This window comes from Akebia trifoliata, chromosome 12 (genome assembly GCF_017979445.1).
Source record: "Akebia trifoliata isolate Shusen 1 chromosome 12, ASM1797944v1, whole genome shotgun sequence".
Classification (NCBI taxonomy): domain Eukaryota; kingdom Viridiplantae; phylum Streptophyta; class Magnoliopsida; order Ranunculales; family Lardizabalaceae; genus Akebia; species Akebia trifoliata.
In genome coordinates this window covers 13,227,608-13,243,940 of record NC_141386.1, presented here as the reverse complement: position 1 = coordinate 13,243,940, position 16,333 = coordinate 13,227,608, and positions in this window count along the sequence as shown.

Here is a 16,333-nt window from a genome sequence, read left to right as displayed (position 1 = left end):
CTACTTAAGTTGGTAATCAATTTCCTTCATTATCTGACCAATCATCAGGTTTGCTTTTGACAATTATGTTTTTGCCATTTCATTTCCTTTCTCGACTTGATTACCAAAAGTGAACATGTAAGAATGGTACATTGCCTTGTCTTTGGTCATTTCCACGTCTATGAATGATAGTTCGGATTTTGGCCTAATAAGATTAGGTTCTCTGCTCGATCGAAATCATACTTTGCCCCATTATAAACTTGACATTTTGGTGTAGAAAAGATGGTAATGCCCCTACGATATGAATCCATGGCCTCCCTAATAGAAGATTGAACGTTGTAGGTATGTCCATGACCTCAAAGGCGACTTCAAAAGTATAAGGGCCGATAGTGATTGGCAAATCAATTTTCCTGAAAAAATCTCTCCTTGAGCTATCAAATCCTTGAACTACCTTGTTGTTGGGCTTGACATGGGACCAATCCGCTTTCAACTTGTTGAAGGTCTCTAAAAGGCTGACATTCAAAGTCGAGCCGTTATCGATTAGTACTCTTGTGACCATCATACCTTTACACATGACCATGATATCTAGTGGATTGATGTGTTTGCATCCTTCCTGAAGAAGTTTGCTTTTTGTGAAGACGATCGGGTTGGGGGCCATGATTTATCCCATTATTTGCTCTAGTTGTGTAGGTGAAGTGGTTGCAGATACATGTGACTCACCAAAGACTTTTAAAAGTGCCTACTGATGTTCTTCTAAATTTTACAAAAGACCCAAGATGCTGATTTGTATCGGGGTCTTGTTCAGTTGTTCCACTATGTTGAATTCACTCTTACGGATGAGTTTGATGAAGTCTGTAAGTTCTTTATCTGTTGTCTTTTCTACATTTCCTTTCCTTGCCTTATCTTCCTCAACCATCTTATTTTTCCCTTTTCCTTCTTCTTTTCTTCATTCTCTTTTACCACTTCTTTTTTTTTTTCAACCCTCACTTCCTTTTCCAGTGTCTTGTGGCGTGTCACTATCTTGGTCATGTAACCAATATTCACTACCATAACTTTCTTAATTATTTCTACCCCTACTAAAGTGACAATACTTGTCTCATAGCTACATAGGACTACCTGGTTGGAATTGTATAGGAAGGGTTTGGGGGGAGTGTATGATTTTTGGGGATGGTTCAGGTTTTACATGGAGGATAAAGAGTGGTGGCTCTGATGGAGTGTGGTAGTAGTTTGAATGGGGTTTGAGGGGGTGTAAGGAATTACTAGTGGTGGTTGTGAAGACGAGGCATATGGGACGTGAAGAGATGGATGAGAAGATGAATTTTATGGGTTGGGGGATGTGTAAGTGAAAGCGCTCTCGATCCACGGGGTGCGCTGATCCGCTTTTGACCCTTGAGGTTTGGGAGGCGCCACCTAGTTATTACGGTCTAGGAACCAAATTGACCCTACAATGGATAAAAAGAACTAATCTACTATAGAAATCTGAATCCGGGGATCATGTTACGGGGTTGGAAGGTGTTAGGCACCAACCCCGCCCGACCAATGCCGGTCTCTACTTATCCCAAATAGATCTACATTGCTAATGATAAACCTAGATTAAAAAATAAATAAATAAAAATTTACCTTTGATCTGCAAAAGTGTTATTCCCTCAGATCTGGTTAGAATGGCTCCTTGTACCGTACTCCTTACTTTGTTCTGTCTCCGGATCTAATTTCTGATCTCCGAGGCAAGGTATCTCCTTCTTGGATCTGGATGCTTTGAATTTGTTGTGGATTTTTGGGGTGTTTCTGAAAGGTTTCTAGGTGTTTTTTAGGCTAAAATCGGAGTAGGGGTGTTAGGGAAGGAGTTGGGGCTCCAAAATTAGGGTTTTGGGGAGGTTGTGGAGGCTTCTTCACCTACTTTTTCTAGGGTTTTTTCTTTGATACGAAAATAGGGTGTGGAGGCTCCTTCACCTACTTTTTCTAGGGTTTTTTCTTTGATACAAAAATAGGGTGTGGAGGCTCCTATTTATAAAGTTTTTAGAAGCATTTCGGGTTTGATTAGGGTTTCTTTTAGGGTTTCAATTAGGGTTTTGACTTATTATTTAGGGTTTTAGGGTTTTGACTTTAGTCTTATGAGATTGACTTGATTAGTTTTAGATTAGGGTTTGGATTTAGGGTTTTGACCTTAGTCTTATGAGATTGACTTGATTAATTTAGATTAGGGTTTTGATTTAGGGTTTTGACCTTAGTCTTATGAGATTGACTCGATTAGTACCTTGACTTCAGTCTTGCTTGATTGACTTTAATTTTGACTTCAGTCTCACTTGATTGACTTTAATACCTTGACTTCAGTCTTGCTTGATTTACTTTTAATTTTTAGAGAACCCCCTTCTATTATATCTTTAATTCTTTGGATCCCCAAATGGAGGGGTCCTTAAAGAAATATCCCACGAACCCTCAATAATTTTGCCTGAGAGTCCAATTAATCGATTTTTTAGGTTCAACTTTTTAAATTAATTTCATTAATGTTTCACTTTAATTATTTAATGTTTTATTTATTAATTTCAAATTTTTTAATTATGAAAATTGTGAAATTACCGTTTTGCCCTCGGAGAGGATTTTTTACGTTTTAAGTCGTTTTTCAATGTTCCAGGATGTTTTGGAATCAGTTTTTCGTAAGGAATTCAATGGGAATGTTGGTTTTTGTCATTTATGAAGTTTTTTATATGAAATGATCGTGAACTTTATGAGGGGTATTTTCGTAATTTTGTCAAATTTTGTGAAAATTGGCGAAGTGGTTTACTTGGTTTACTTGTTGTTTTATGTGTTTGAACGGATTTTCCTAAGCGTAATGTAGGCTCTAAGGTTGTTTTGAGGTTAGGGGTATTTTGGTAATTTAATCATTTTTAGTGATTTTTATCGTGAAGTTTCTTTTTGGTTTGCAAGATAATGATTTCTATGTTTCTGGGGTCGTATTTTCCTAGCGTAGCGTGGTTTCTAGGTTTTGTCAGTTCGAGATACCTCATCCGGATTTCTGAAACATATCTGGTAACAAAATAAAGCATTGGAATAGACATCCATCATTTGGAACCTTTGCGATCGGGTTGACGACTTGATTAATCAGGCGGATGCAAAAATGGGGTGTCTACAGTAAGGAATGATGAGCGGAGGATGAACAATGGAACTTGTGGATTGGTCATCGAAATAAATTGTCATGATAGATATCCTGAGTGGTAATGGGATGGAGAGCATTAACAGTTGGTATTACCAATTTTTTTGTTAGGTGGACTCTAACCTCTGATCCTATGGAAGCTATCAACGCTGAAGGGTTGAAGTTGTATTCTTCTCTTACAACCATGTTCACTCCAGGTTCCTCATTCATTATGGGCAGACAGAGGGTTTTGATTGATGTTTTGTTGTGGAGCTTGGTTTGATGGACCATCCAGTATGATGGCTTTTTTATTTATCAAATTCTATACGTGGTGCTTAAGTTGCCAATATTGATTAGATTAGTGGAGTGCCTTGGTGCACCCATGTGAAACTTGCAGAAGAGGTTGGGATTATATCCTAGTCCTTTAGCAGCTTCCAGGCTCGATGGTCGCTCAGTGAGGTACTCTCCCCATAATAATGTGGGAAGTAGTTTTGACAATATCATTGGTAGCTTGGTGAATATCCTATTGATCTTTTGTTGTACTAGCATAGCTTGTGGATGAATCATTTAAAAGGGATTTTATGATGTTGGAGCCCAGGTGGCTCGAGATACTAGTGTCCAAAGGACTTGAGGTGCCTGAATAAAGAGATGTTGGTTGGATTGTACGTTGTTGACTTGAGTTTCTATTTTTTTTCTTGATTAAAGGCACTAATTTCCTTTGTGTCAATGTCTCTATTGCTGTATCTGGGGCAGTGAAGTCAAATATTAGACCGGTTCGGTTCCCATCCTCGACCCGGTCTACTACTTGAACAAAATTGGAGAAAGTACCCGTAGTATGCCCCACTAGGTGGGTGTAGAGCGAATATCCCAATGTAGAGATGAACGTAGCATTCATTTCTTGCTTGGTCATGGCTGGCCTTACTTGGGAGGTTGACTCTCACCACTTTTGAGCATATTCTTTTACTTTTTCTCTTTATTTCCTCGTCATTTGTGCCATATAATTTTAGTCCAAACCAACATTTATGTTAAACCTGTAATTATGCCAGAACATTTCAGCTAAATCCTACAACTTCTTGATAAGTGAGTAGTCCAATTCCGAGAACCATTTAATAGCCGGTCTTGTTAAACTTCTCTGAAATAATTGTACTAGCAATCTATTGTCTTTACCGTATTGGCACATCGATTCATAGTACAATTTTAAGTGCGGCAAAAGGTACCCAACACCATTATACTTATCAAATTCCAGGCATTTGAACTTAGCCGATAACGGTGTGTTAAGATAGAAATAAAGTTATTTGAATCTTGTCCCTCCTAAGGTGTTTGTGCCATTGATTCTTCTCATTTTCATTTGAAGAGATTCAATTTATTAGGTCATTTTTTCATCGATAGTACTCTTGGCTTCAACAACCCTGAAGTCACACTCGTCGTCTGGGATGATCACCAGAGGTAGTCGATTTTAAGGGATATAAAGTGGAGGGCCTTGATAAACTGGCGTAGTAGGAGGTGGGGTGGTTTGTTGTCCAGGTTGTTGTTGCTTGGGGAGTTTGGGGTTTGATCCAGATGTTTGGTATTGAGCGGCTTGTCCTTGTAGAGTATTAGTATTACTCAAGAAGCCTGTCAGCATTCTTTCCTGTCTTTCTGTTATTTTCAACAGCATTGCCATCCTTGCGTTAGCCTCTACCATTTCAATCGGAGAAGGTTGTGAGTCCTCTGAGTTGCTCATAGTTGATGAAGATCGAAGAAAATACGGAGGTTTTTCAAGGTGTTTATATTTCTTTTGTTTAACCACATGTACATGCAAAGATATCATATTATTATATTACAAAACAAAATAAAATGCATGATGTTTTATTATGTATGGTAATTATTAGGGATGATACCTCAAAGAATTTTAGTTAAATAAATTTAAAAGTGGTGTTCATCAGCACGGAGCTGGCATCAATGCAGAGTAGGCATCAACACGGAATTGGGTTGTATACATCAATATTGGGTTGGCATCAGCATGGGGGTGGATTATGCATTTTTTGAAAATAATGTTACATCAACACGAGGTTGGCATCAACACTAAGTTAGCATCAGCATGGAGCTGGCATCAGCGCGGGGTTGGGTTACATGTTTTTTTGAAAATAATGTTACATTAGCACAAAGTTGGCATCAACGCGGAGTTGACATTAACACGAAATTGGATTATGTGCTCTTTGAAGATACGTGATCCTCGATTATGAGTACCACACCAACTAAGGTTTTTAGTTACCACCATTCATATTGTAAGTGGGTGTGAATGGTCACCCGGAATGTACATTTTTTTAAATAATGCAAATTTTGACGTTTAGTGACTTTTGTTTGGATAAAGTACTAATCAAACCTTAAGATCGGGGTAAACGGCTTGCTTGGAGAAAAGGGAAGGTGTTAGGAACCCTTTTCTCCCCGTCAAGTGTGGTAACCTCAAAACAACTCGATCATTTTTTTATTGAAAATGCAAAACAAAAATAAAGTGCCACGTGTCGATAACTTGTACCCTAAGTAGGGATTTATTTTTGGCTTGATTATAGGATCATCCCATTAATGGAGATGATCCTTATAAACCTTTGTCTTGAGGACTACGTATATTTTTGAAAAAAGTGTTGGCTATGATTACGTATCCATTCTCATGAGTTGGGAAGGATCCGAATTCTGGTTGCCTTGAAAACAATTTAGGGATTAAAATCGATTTTGTTTAAAAAGGAATTACAACCCCTATACTTTCAATCGAACAGAAGTCCGATCTATCGAAGATCGAGGAGGGGGAGCATTCATCCTAAGTCCATCTAAAAATAAAATAAAGAGATGAAGGGGATAATAGAAGAGGAAGGTAGAAAGGGTATAAAGAGAGAGAGGGGGGAATTCTTTGAGCCTACCTTGAAGCTTCAATCTTCTTTTCTTCTTTTTCTTCTTCTTCTTCTTAGATTTTTCTTTTTTATGTCCTTCGTGGTTTATGAGAATGTCATTTTTTTTTGTGTAGTTGAAGGAGTAGGGAAGAAATGATTAAAGAATTGAGTTGAGTGAAATATTTTTTTTTGTGAGTCTTGGTAACCATTTTTTGGAAGAGGAAGGGGGTATTTATAGATGTTTAAGGGTTACTTTAGGGATATTATAGGAAGAGTAGAGAAAGGCATAAGTTTTAAGTGGGAGGTATGAAATTTAGAGTGGGAATGAGGGTAGTTATGTAATGAAGGTAAGTGGGTTGTGTTTGGATCTAAATGGTTTGGATCTTACCCAATCTATTTGGGTAGAGTGTTTGGTGAGATGAGATAAATGATGTGAGATGAAGAGAATGGGGGTATAAGGTGTTAGGTGTTTGATTGAGTGTTGGGTTGGTTGAGGAGGTGAGGTGCTTAGATTAGGAGAATGGGTTGTGTAAAGGGTTGATTGATTGGATTTTGAGAGGGTTAAGGGGATGATGACATGTGTCAAAAGGAGATGAAAGTGTGAGGTGGTTTGATCGGTTGATTGGTGAGGGTGGGTATTTGATTGAAGAGAAAGGGTATAGATTAGTTTTGTGAGATTAGTTTTTGTAAGAAATGATGAGGGGAGGTGTGGGTTGTGATGTGAATTGGTGGAGTAATTAGATAAAGGTGATGGGTTAGGGTGTAGGGGATATGGGTTGTGATGTGGGTGGTTGATGGTAATATAGAAGGTGAGGTGGGTAGGTTAGGGAAGGGTAAGGGTTGAGATGTTTTTTGGAGATATATGATATGGGTAGATGAATGTTAGAAAAAAGTGATGAAGGTAGGTGGTTAGATGGGGGAGGTGAGAGGGGGTGATGACATGTGTCATCTTTGATTATCAAAATGGTGATTGGTTGATGTCGATAGTGATTTTTGGGTTAGGGTTATGCGTTAGATATGAATTGGATATGGATAAGGGTTTGTGGGCTTTTTAATGTAGTAGGCTTCGGTTGTGAAAGGTTCGGGGATTGGGTAGGGTTGTTTTAGGAATGGGTTTTTGAAGGTGGGTATGTTTTAGGTTTTAGGTGGTGTGAGATTGGATTTAGGTTAGGGGGTTAAGGTGAGAAATGCATTTTATGAGTGTTGAGGGTTCGTGGGCTTAGGATAATTTAATTCGAGAGCGAAGGTGGAACAGTAGGAAAGGTGATAGGTATCCCAAGTCTCATTTTTGCATTTATTTATCTTTTTAAGGATTTTAGGGACTATCGGATTGATCACAATGCCACGTGTTGGCAAATTGGGCTTTTTAGGCCCGTTGGCAATTTTTATTGAAAATCGGATATTTTTAGTTTCGGGAGTGAAACGATGAAGGTGGGGGTACACCAAATCTTTTTGAGTGGGCCCACTAAACCATCATGGGGTCTTGGGGACCTCGATTCGATCAAAATGTCACTTTTTTAATGATTTGGGCCTTTGAGGCCTGTTGGCAAATTTCTTGAAAAATCGATATTTTTGGGTCCTCTCGAGTAGGGGCTTGTTCAAATTGAGGCGTGTATACTCTTGAAAGAGCGGGTTACATCAACGCGAGGTTGGCATCAATGCGGAGTTAGTATCAACGCGGAGTTGGGTTGCATGTTTTTGTGAAAATAGTTACATCAACATAAAGCTGGCATCAACAAGGAGTTGGTATTGTTTGGAAAAAAAAAATTACATCAGCACATTGTTGGCATCAACACGGAGTTGGTATAATTTGAAAGAGGATTACATCAGCATGTGGTTGGCATCAACACAGATTTAATATAATTAAAAAAAGAAGAATTGCATCAGCACATGATTGGCATTAACACAGAGTTGGAAAAACATTTTGAAAAATATAGATTACTACAAATGAATCGAGTTGGAAATACATTTTTTGTTAACCCTAGATCCAGTTTTTTAAAATCAAGTTTGGTTAGTCAGATCCCCAGGGAAGAGGTAGCGCACAATGCTTTAGCAAAGGGCATTCTTAAGTCTCATCATTTCCTTAAATAAACGTAATATATTCCCCTTGTATCAATAGGGCATCGGCTTTGATAGGGAATTACAATTGTTGCTTTAAAATCTTTTTTTAAATTTTTTTTAAACATTTTTAAGTTATTGGAAAATAATTGAATCTATTTGGGTTCATCAGCCGATTGTTGACCATGTTGGATCATACATGGACCATGGACATAGTTTGGGTTGAAATTGGAGGACGAACCCGATTTGGATCAAATGCGGATCATGAACCTGATTTGTATCAAATTTGGATCGTTAACCTGATTCGAAATGAATACAGGTCATTGACCCCGTTTGGATTGGATATAGGTCAGGGACTCGGTTTGAAATGGATACGGGTCGTGGACTGTAAACACCCCATTTTTGCACTCGCCTGATTAATCAACTCGTCAACCTGACCGCAACTGTTCCCAATGATAGATGATTATTCCAATGCTTTATTTGTTACTAGATATGTTTCAGAAATCCAGATGAGGTATCTCAAATTAACAAAACTGTAGAAACCACGCTATGTTAGGAAAATATAACCCCAAAAGCTTAGAAATCATCATTTTTCAGACAAAAAAAAAGCTTCACGATAAAAATCACTAAACCAAATTACCAAAATACCCCTAACCTTAAAATATCCCTAGATCCTACATTACGTTTTGGAAAACACCTTCAAACACATAAAACAACAAATCATAACCAAATAAATCATTTCGTCAATTTTCACAAAATTTGACAAAATTACGAAAATACCCCTCATAAAGTTCATGACCATTTCACACAAAAAATTTTATAAATAACAAACCAATATTTCCATTGAATTCCTCACGAAAAATCGATTCTAAAACATCCTAGAACATAAAAAAATGACTTAAAATGCGAAAAGTTCTCTCCGAGGGCAAAACGATAATTTCATAATTTTTATAATTAAAATTTTTGAAATTAAAAATAAAATATTAAATAATTAAAGTGAAACATTAATAAAATTAATTTAAAATTTTAAACTAAAAAAATTGATCAATCAGGCTCTCAGGCAAAATTGTTGAGGGTTGCCAAGATATTTCTTCAAGGACCCCTCCAGTTGGGGGTCTAAAGAATTAAAGATATAATAGAGGGGGTCCTCCAAAAAATTAAAATCAATCAAGTAAGACTAAATTAAAGGTATTAAAGTCAATCAAGTAAGACTAAAGTCAAAATTAAAGTCAATTAAGTAAGACTAAAGTCAAGATATTAAAGTCAATCAATTAAGACTAAAGTCAAAATTTTAAAGTCAATCAAATAAGACCAAAAGTCAAAACCCTAATAGAGTTCTAATTAAATAATAACTCTATTTAATAGAATTCTAACTAAAATATAACTCTACCTAAAACAATTCTAATTAAAATACAACTCTACCTAATATAATTCTAACTAAAATACAATTCTAACTAAAATAATTCTAATTAAACACTAATTCTATCTAAACAAACCCTTAAAAAATCTATAAATAGGAGTCTCCACACCCTATTTTCGTATCAAATAATAAATTCTAAGAGAAGTAGGTCAAAAAGCTTCCCTAGCCTCCCATAAACCCTAATTTTGAAGTCCCAACTCCTTACCTAACACCCATATTTTGATTTTAGCTCGAAAAATACCTAGAAGCCTTTCAAAACCACCCAGAAATCCATAAAAATCCAAAGAATCCAGATCTAAGAAAGAGATACCTTGTTTCGGAGATCAAAAATCAGATCCGGAGATAAAACGAAGCGAAGAGTATTGTACAATGAGCTGCTCTATCAGATGTAACGAAAATAAGATCGTCGTTTTCGGAAAGGTATAAATTTCTTATTTTTTGTTTTATTAGGTCTTTTAGCAATGTAGTTTACTTGAAAATTAGTAGAGACCGGCGTTTGCCGGGCGAGGTTGGTGCCTAACACCTTCCAACTCCGTAATGTGATCCCCGGACTCAATATTTTTAGTAGATTAGTCGTTTTTATCCGTTTTGAGTCTATATTCGGTTCCTAGACCGTAATAACTAGGTGGTGACTCCCAAACCTCAAAGGTCAAAAGCGGATCTGCGCACCCCGCGGATCGAGGGTTTTTTCATGGACCTAATTTAAAATGGATATGGGTCGTGAACCTGATTCTAAATGGATATGGGTCATGGAACCTATTTGGATTGGATATAGGTCGTGGACTCGATTCGGATTGGATATGGGTCGTGGACCCGATTCGGATTAGATATGGGTTGTACATCCAATTTGAGTTGGACACGAGTCGTGGACCCAATTCCGATTGGATATTGGTCATGAACCCAATTTAAAAATAGATATAAGTCGTAGATTCAATTTGAGTTGGACACAGGTCATGGACCCAATTCAGATTAGATATGCGTCATATATCCAGTTCAAAATGGATATGAGACATGGACCCAATTTGAGTTAGACACTGGTCGTGGATCCGGTTCGGATTGGTTATGTAATGTTTAAAAAAAAAAAAAAATGTTGACTAAGTCAACTAAGGTTGACTCAAGTCAAGTCAACTATGGTTGACTCAAGTCAAGTCAAGTCAATTATTGTTGACTAGTCAAACAACTTTGACTAAGTCAAATTAACTAAGATATTTGTAAGAAATTCTAAAAGAATTAGAATTTTGTAATATCTAGATATTTAAAATATCTAGATATTTTTAAAAAAAAATATCAAATAAAGATATTAGCTGATTTTTAGTTGTTTCATTTTCTTTACACAAAGAAAGAAGAGAAAAGAAAGAAAGAAAGAAGAGAAAGAAAGAAGAGAAAGAAAAGAAGGAAAGGAAGAGAAATAAGGTAGGCCCTTACAACTATTTATAATGGTTTTAGTAAAATATATGTATGTATATATATATGTATATTGCTGATTTTATAGTTAAAAAAAAAATTGAATTTGTTTTGTTTTTAAAAATAATTTTGATTTAGAAATTTTAAAGTTAAAATTGTTTTGTAAATTTTTAACAACATGCATATTATTTATACATATTTATATTATTGTTTTTGTGATTTTAAAGCATGCTAGTATTTGGTATTTTGTTTAAAAGGAATTCTTACATGTTTGTAATTGATTTAAACATGTTTATACGTAATTATATATACTAAAAACAAAATACAGCAACTATGAAAGTTGCTATTTTTGTATTAAATTGACGCTATGATTGTTGGATAGAATATATAAAAAAAAATGGTTGTTTATACGTACGTTATACGTGTTTATACGTACGTTATACGTATTTATACGTATTAAATATAAAATACAGCAGCTTTAAAAGTTGCTGTTTTTATATAATATATTACTATGTTTACTTTAGTTTCATGCTAAAAAAAAATTTGTTAATTTATACGTATTTTATAAGTACTTAATACGTATTTTATACGTATTTTGTACTTGTCAAAAAGAAAATACAGCAACTATATAAGTTGCTGTTTTTTTTTTTTTTTACACAATACATATTTTGTTCACATTTTTATAAACATACATGATTTTTGAATAAGTTAAACTGGTGGACAGTTTACTTTAATTATTTTAGTGATGGATTTCCAAGAAATGTTTCTAATTAAAAGTTGGATAGAAAAGTAATTTATTAAAATGAATATGAGAACGAGTTCTCAATTGAATGTCGTGCTTTTAAAATACCCAGTTAGTGAGATGCTTCGGCGTATGCCGTATAAGACACGAAAAGGAGAGAAAATATGAAGTGATGCTTCAGTCATAGACTGTGTAAGACACGAATGAGTGAAATGCTTCGACTAAGGGTCGTGTAAGACACGAAAGAAAGAAAAAGAAAAGAGAGATAAGACTGTACATTTAAGAGTGGACTGGGTATTTAAAACACGTGTATGTTTTATTTTTCATTACGTTTTGAAAAGAAAATAAATACTTATATGTAGTATTTTAGTGATTTATTAAAGAGATTGTGAAAACCTATAAAGAATAACATGTTGTGATATTTCCGGAATGACGTGTTATTCTAGGATAACAGTTGCGTTGTTTGAGTTCTTATGTATTATGGGATGCATAAGAACACAACATCACAACAGGAATCCGGGAGTTTCTTTTCTATCTTTAATAGAGAACAAGATGTAGATAGTTGTATAATTGATAGAGAATATCGAGGATCACATGCACGCCAGATTGGCATAGATGAAGATGGCTAGTTAATGATCATTAATAGTCTAGAGTAGTCAAGAAAGAATGACCTACTTGATTTGGCCCGTTTCTTAAGGCCTTGGTCAACGGCCAACCTGAGCCGGAAAACAGTTACCCAAATTATGGCAGAGGCTGGCCATAGAATCAGGAACTAACGGTGGGGTTCCACACTGGTGAAGTATTGGAATAATCGTATTTTGACTGAGATGTTCACATCAGTCGTGACCCTCAACTCTCTATTATAGTACTCTATTATTTGATGTTATATTATGAACAATTGTTTTCTTCAGATTTTTAAGTGTTTTAATTTCCTACTAAGTTTTATGACATCGGTGTTCAATTATTTTTAATTGTGTTGAATATCAAATATGCATGATTTATGAATTCTTAGAATGTTTAAACTGCATATAGGATGCTGTTATTTAGAATTGTAAGATTCCCCTATTGGGTAACTCCCCTGTTACTCACCCCTACGACATCAAATTTCAGGCGCACCTGGTTTAGGTGATCCTTCCGAGGAGGCTCAGTGCCAGGGCCTTATAGATGATCAGTCCAAGCTTCCAGGAGTGGAGCATGGGTATTACTAGTAATAAAGTCTTAAACTAGAGTTAGGTTTAAGTCTTTAGCTATCGTTTTTGGTTATGTAATTATGAACACCATAGTATGTCATTACTGTTTTATGTATATATGTCAAGTGTTTCTGATGTTTGAGGATACGTGTTTGTTCTGTTGAGCAATGATCAGGTATGACATATAGTTATATTATTTGTCATTTAAGTTTATGTATTGATTATCATGACATGGGTTTTATATCATGCCTCGGAATTCAACTTGGGAATCATGGGGATTCGGGTTGAGTTTTTGGGGCGTGACAACGTGGTATCAGAGCTCACTATTAGTTCCATATCGGGATTACGAGCTCTTCCGTGTCTAGAGTCCATAGAGCCTAGTAAGGATAAAATAGAACTCTAGGTTCGTTCTGTTAGTAATGAAAATGGTATTCATTACTAAATCTCTGCTTAAGATACCGATTAAGTCTTCCATAAGAATGACCTTAGCCTTATGATAATAAATGCATTGTTGTTGATTAACAGAAACGAGATGAGCGGACAAGACAGAGGCAGAGGTCGAAGGAGAGGCCGAAGTTCAGTGGAGGCGGGACATGCATCGGATCAGACCCCCGATCCGATAGCACAGCTAATGTCATTTACGAGACAGATGGCTGAGTCGCAGAGTAAGTTTAGAGAGGAGATGCTAGAGTCACAGGCTAGACTAGCCGTAGAAATGGCTGAATTGAGGGAGCGTCAGGCTTCATCACAAGAGGCCGACCCTATTCCAACCCCAGAGCCACCTCAGGGGCCACGGCCACAGGTTGTACCGTTGAGGGCCGCAAGAACTCCCCCACCCCATGCACAGACAGATCCGGGGATGTGGCTACAGAACTTCCAGCGACTACGTCCACCAAGGTTTGGAGGTTCTTCCGACCCAGCTGTGGTCGAGGAGTGGGTTTTGAGGACCAGAGAGATTTTGATTACCATGCAGTGTCCGAGAGACCAGTGGGTACCGGTGGCTGCATTTCAGTTTGACGGGGATGCCAGCCATTGGTGGCGTTCCGAGAGGAATGTTTTGGGGGATGGATCTGTTGAGTGGGCCGACTTTGAGAGGATGTTCCTAGACCGATTCATATCCGAGACGGCCCGAGAGATCAAGCATCAGGAATTTTCAGGAATGGTGCAAGGCAATCTATCTGTTACAGATTATGAGCTGAGGTTCACTAGATTGTCACGATATGCACCCGAGCTCATTCCAACCGATCTACTGAAGGCCCGTAGATTTTTCAGAGGACTGCGACCCTACCTAAGGGCCAAGATGTCAGTGATTGAGACCACCAGCTATAGAGATACGGTGAGTCGAGCTCAGAGGGTTGAGCGGGAGGATATGGAGTTGCAGACTTCGAGGAGACAGACTAGTAGACCCCAGGCTTCTTTTCCTCCTAGGGTTGATCCGGCCAAGAGGCCGATGTTTTCGAGACCAAGTGTCTCTGTACCCACGTATTCACAGTACCAAACTCCTACACCATCGAGTTATGGACTAGTTGGGGCTCCAGTGAGGCCAACAGGGCCAAGGGGACCAACCAGACAGATTCCGAGATCACCCGCCTCACAAAGACTCATACAGACAGGACCACTGACATGCTATGGATGCGGTGAAGCGGGACACATGAAGAGGAATTGCCCAAGGTTGGGACAATCAGCAGGGGGATCAGCATCTGCTTCCCAGAGGCCACAAGGTCGAGTTTATGCCTTGACCCATGAAGAATATCAGCCATCTCATGAAGTTATGGAAGGTAACCTGATTTTATCTAATATGCAAGTGCATGTATTAATTGATACAGGTTCTTCCAATTCATTTATTTCTACTAGACTTGCTAGTATGTTAGAACTAGATGTCGAAAACACAGGAAAATTTTTATCTCTTTCAACACCTTTAGGAGACAATACAATTCCTAAGTCTGTATGTAAAAACTGTGTAATACGGTTAGTTGATCAAGAATTATCAACTGACTTGATACTTCTAGAACTCAATGATTTCGATGTAATACTAGGTATGGACTGGTTAGTTAGAAACCATGCCCACGTCGACTGTTATTCTAGAATAGTCACGTTCAAAATACCTGGTAGGCCAATACTGAAATTTATGGGTTTCAAGAACCGGGTTGAAAAATATTTGAAGAGTAAGCTAAACAATTTAACAACGGAGGAGAAAGCAGTACCAGAGTTGGCAGAGATACCGGTGGTTAGAGATTTCAGAAGTTTATTTCCAGAAGAATTGCCGGGTTTGCCACCAATTAGAGCAATAGAATTCTCTATTGATCTTATTCCAGGTACAGCTCCGATATCGATCACTCCGTATCGGATGGCACCAGCAGAAACAAGAGAACTGAAATCTCAGATTGATGAGTTGACGCACCTAGGATTCATTAGACCGAGCTTTTCACCTTGGGGAGCTCCGGTTTTATTCGTGAAGAAGAAAGATGGATCCTTCCGTTTGTGTATCGATTATCGGCGATTAAATCAAGTCACCATCAAGAACAAATACCCTCTTCCACGCATAGAGGACTTGTTCGATCAGCTTCAAGGTGCTCAGTATTTCTCCAAGATCGATCTTAGATCTGGGTACCATCAGTTGAAGATTAAAGAAGATGATATTCCAAAGACTGCTTTTAGGACCAGGCTAGGGCACTACGAGTACCTAGTAATGCCATTTGGTCTTACTAATGCACCAGCCGCGTTCATGGACTTGATGAATCGAGTCTTTTGGGAATATCTAGATAAGTTTGTGATTGTGTTCATCGATGATATTCTTATCTATTCAAAATCAGAGAAGGAGCATGAGGAGCATCTGAAGATCACCTTACAAACATTGCAAGACCACCAATTGTATGCAAAGTTTAGTAAGTGTGAATTCTGGTTGAAAGAAGTTAAATTCCTCGGTCATGTCGTGTCAAGTAAAGGAGTTTCAGTAGACCCATCGAAAATTGAAGCAGTGACTAGTTGGAAACAGCCCACATCAGTTGCAGAGATCAGAAGCTTCTTAGGACTGGCAGGGTATTACCGAAGGTTTGTCGAGGGATTCTCTATGATTGCATCACCCTTGACCCGGTTAACCCAGAAGAATGTCAAATACGAGTGGGATGATAGATGTGAAGCAGCGTTTCAAGAGTTGAAAACTCGTTTGACTACTGCGCCAGTATTGATAGCACCAGTTCCAGGAGAAAGCTTAGTGATATATACAGATGCTTCAGGCATAGGTTTGGGTTGTGTTTTAATGCAGAATGGAAAGGTAATCGCTTATGCTTCCAGAAAGTTGAAAACACACGAGAAGAATTATCCAGCTCACGATCTTGAGTTGGCATCCATTGTTTTCTCCCTGAAAATATGGAGACATTACTTATATGGTGAGAAGTTTGAGCTCTTTTCTGATCATAAGAGCCTCAAATATATATTCTCCCAAAAAGAGCTGAATATGCGGCAAAGACGTTGGATGGAGTATCTAAAAGACTACGATTTTACGCTACATTACCACCCTGGTAAAGCGAACGTAGTAGCTGA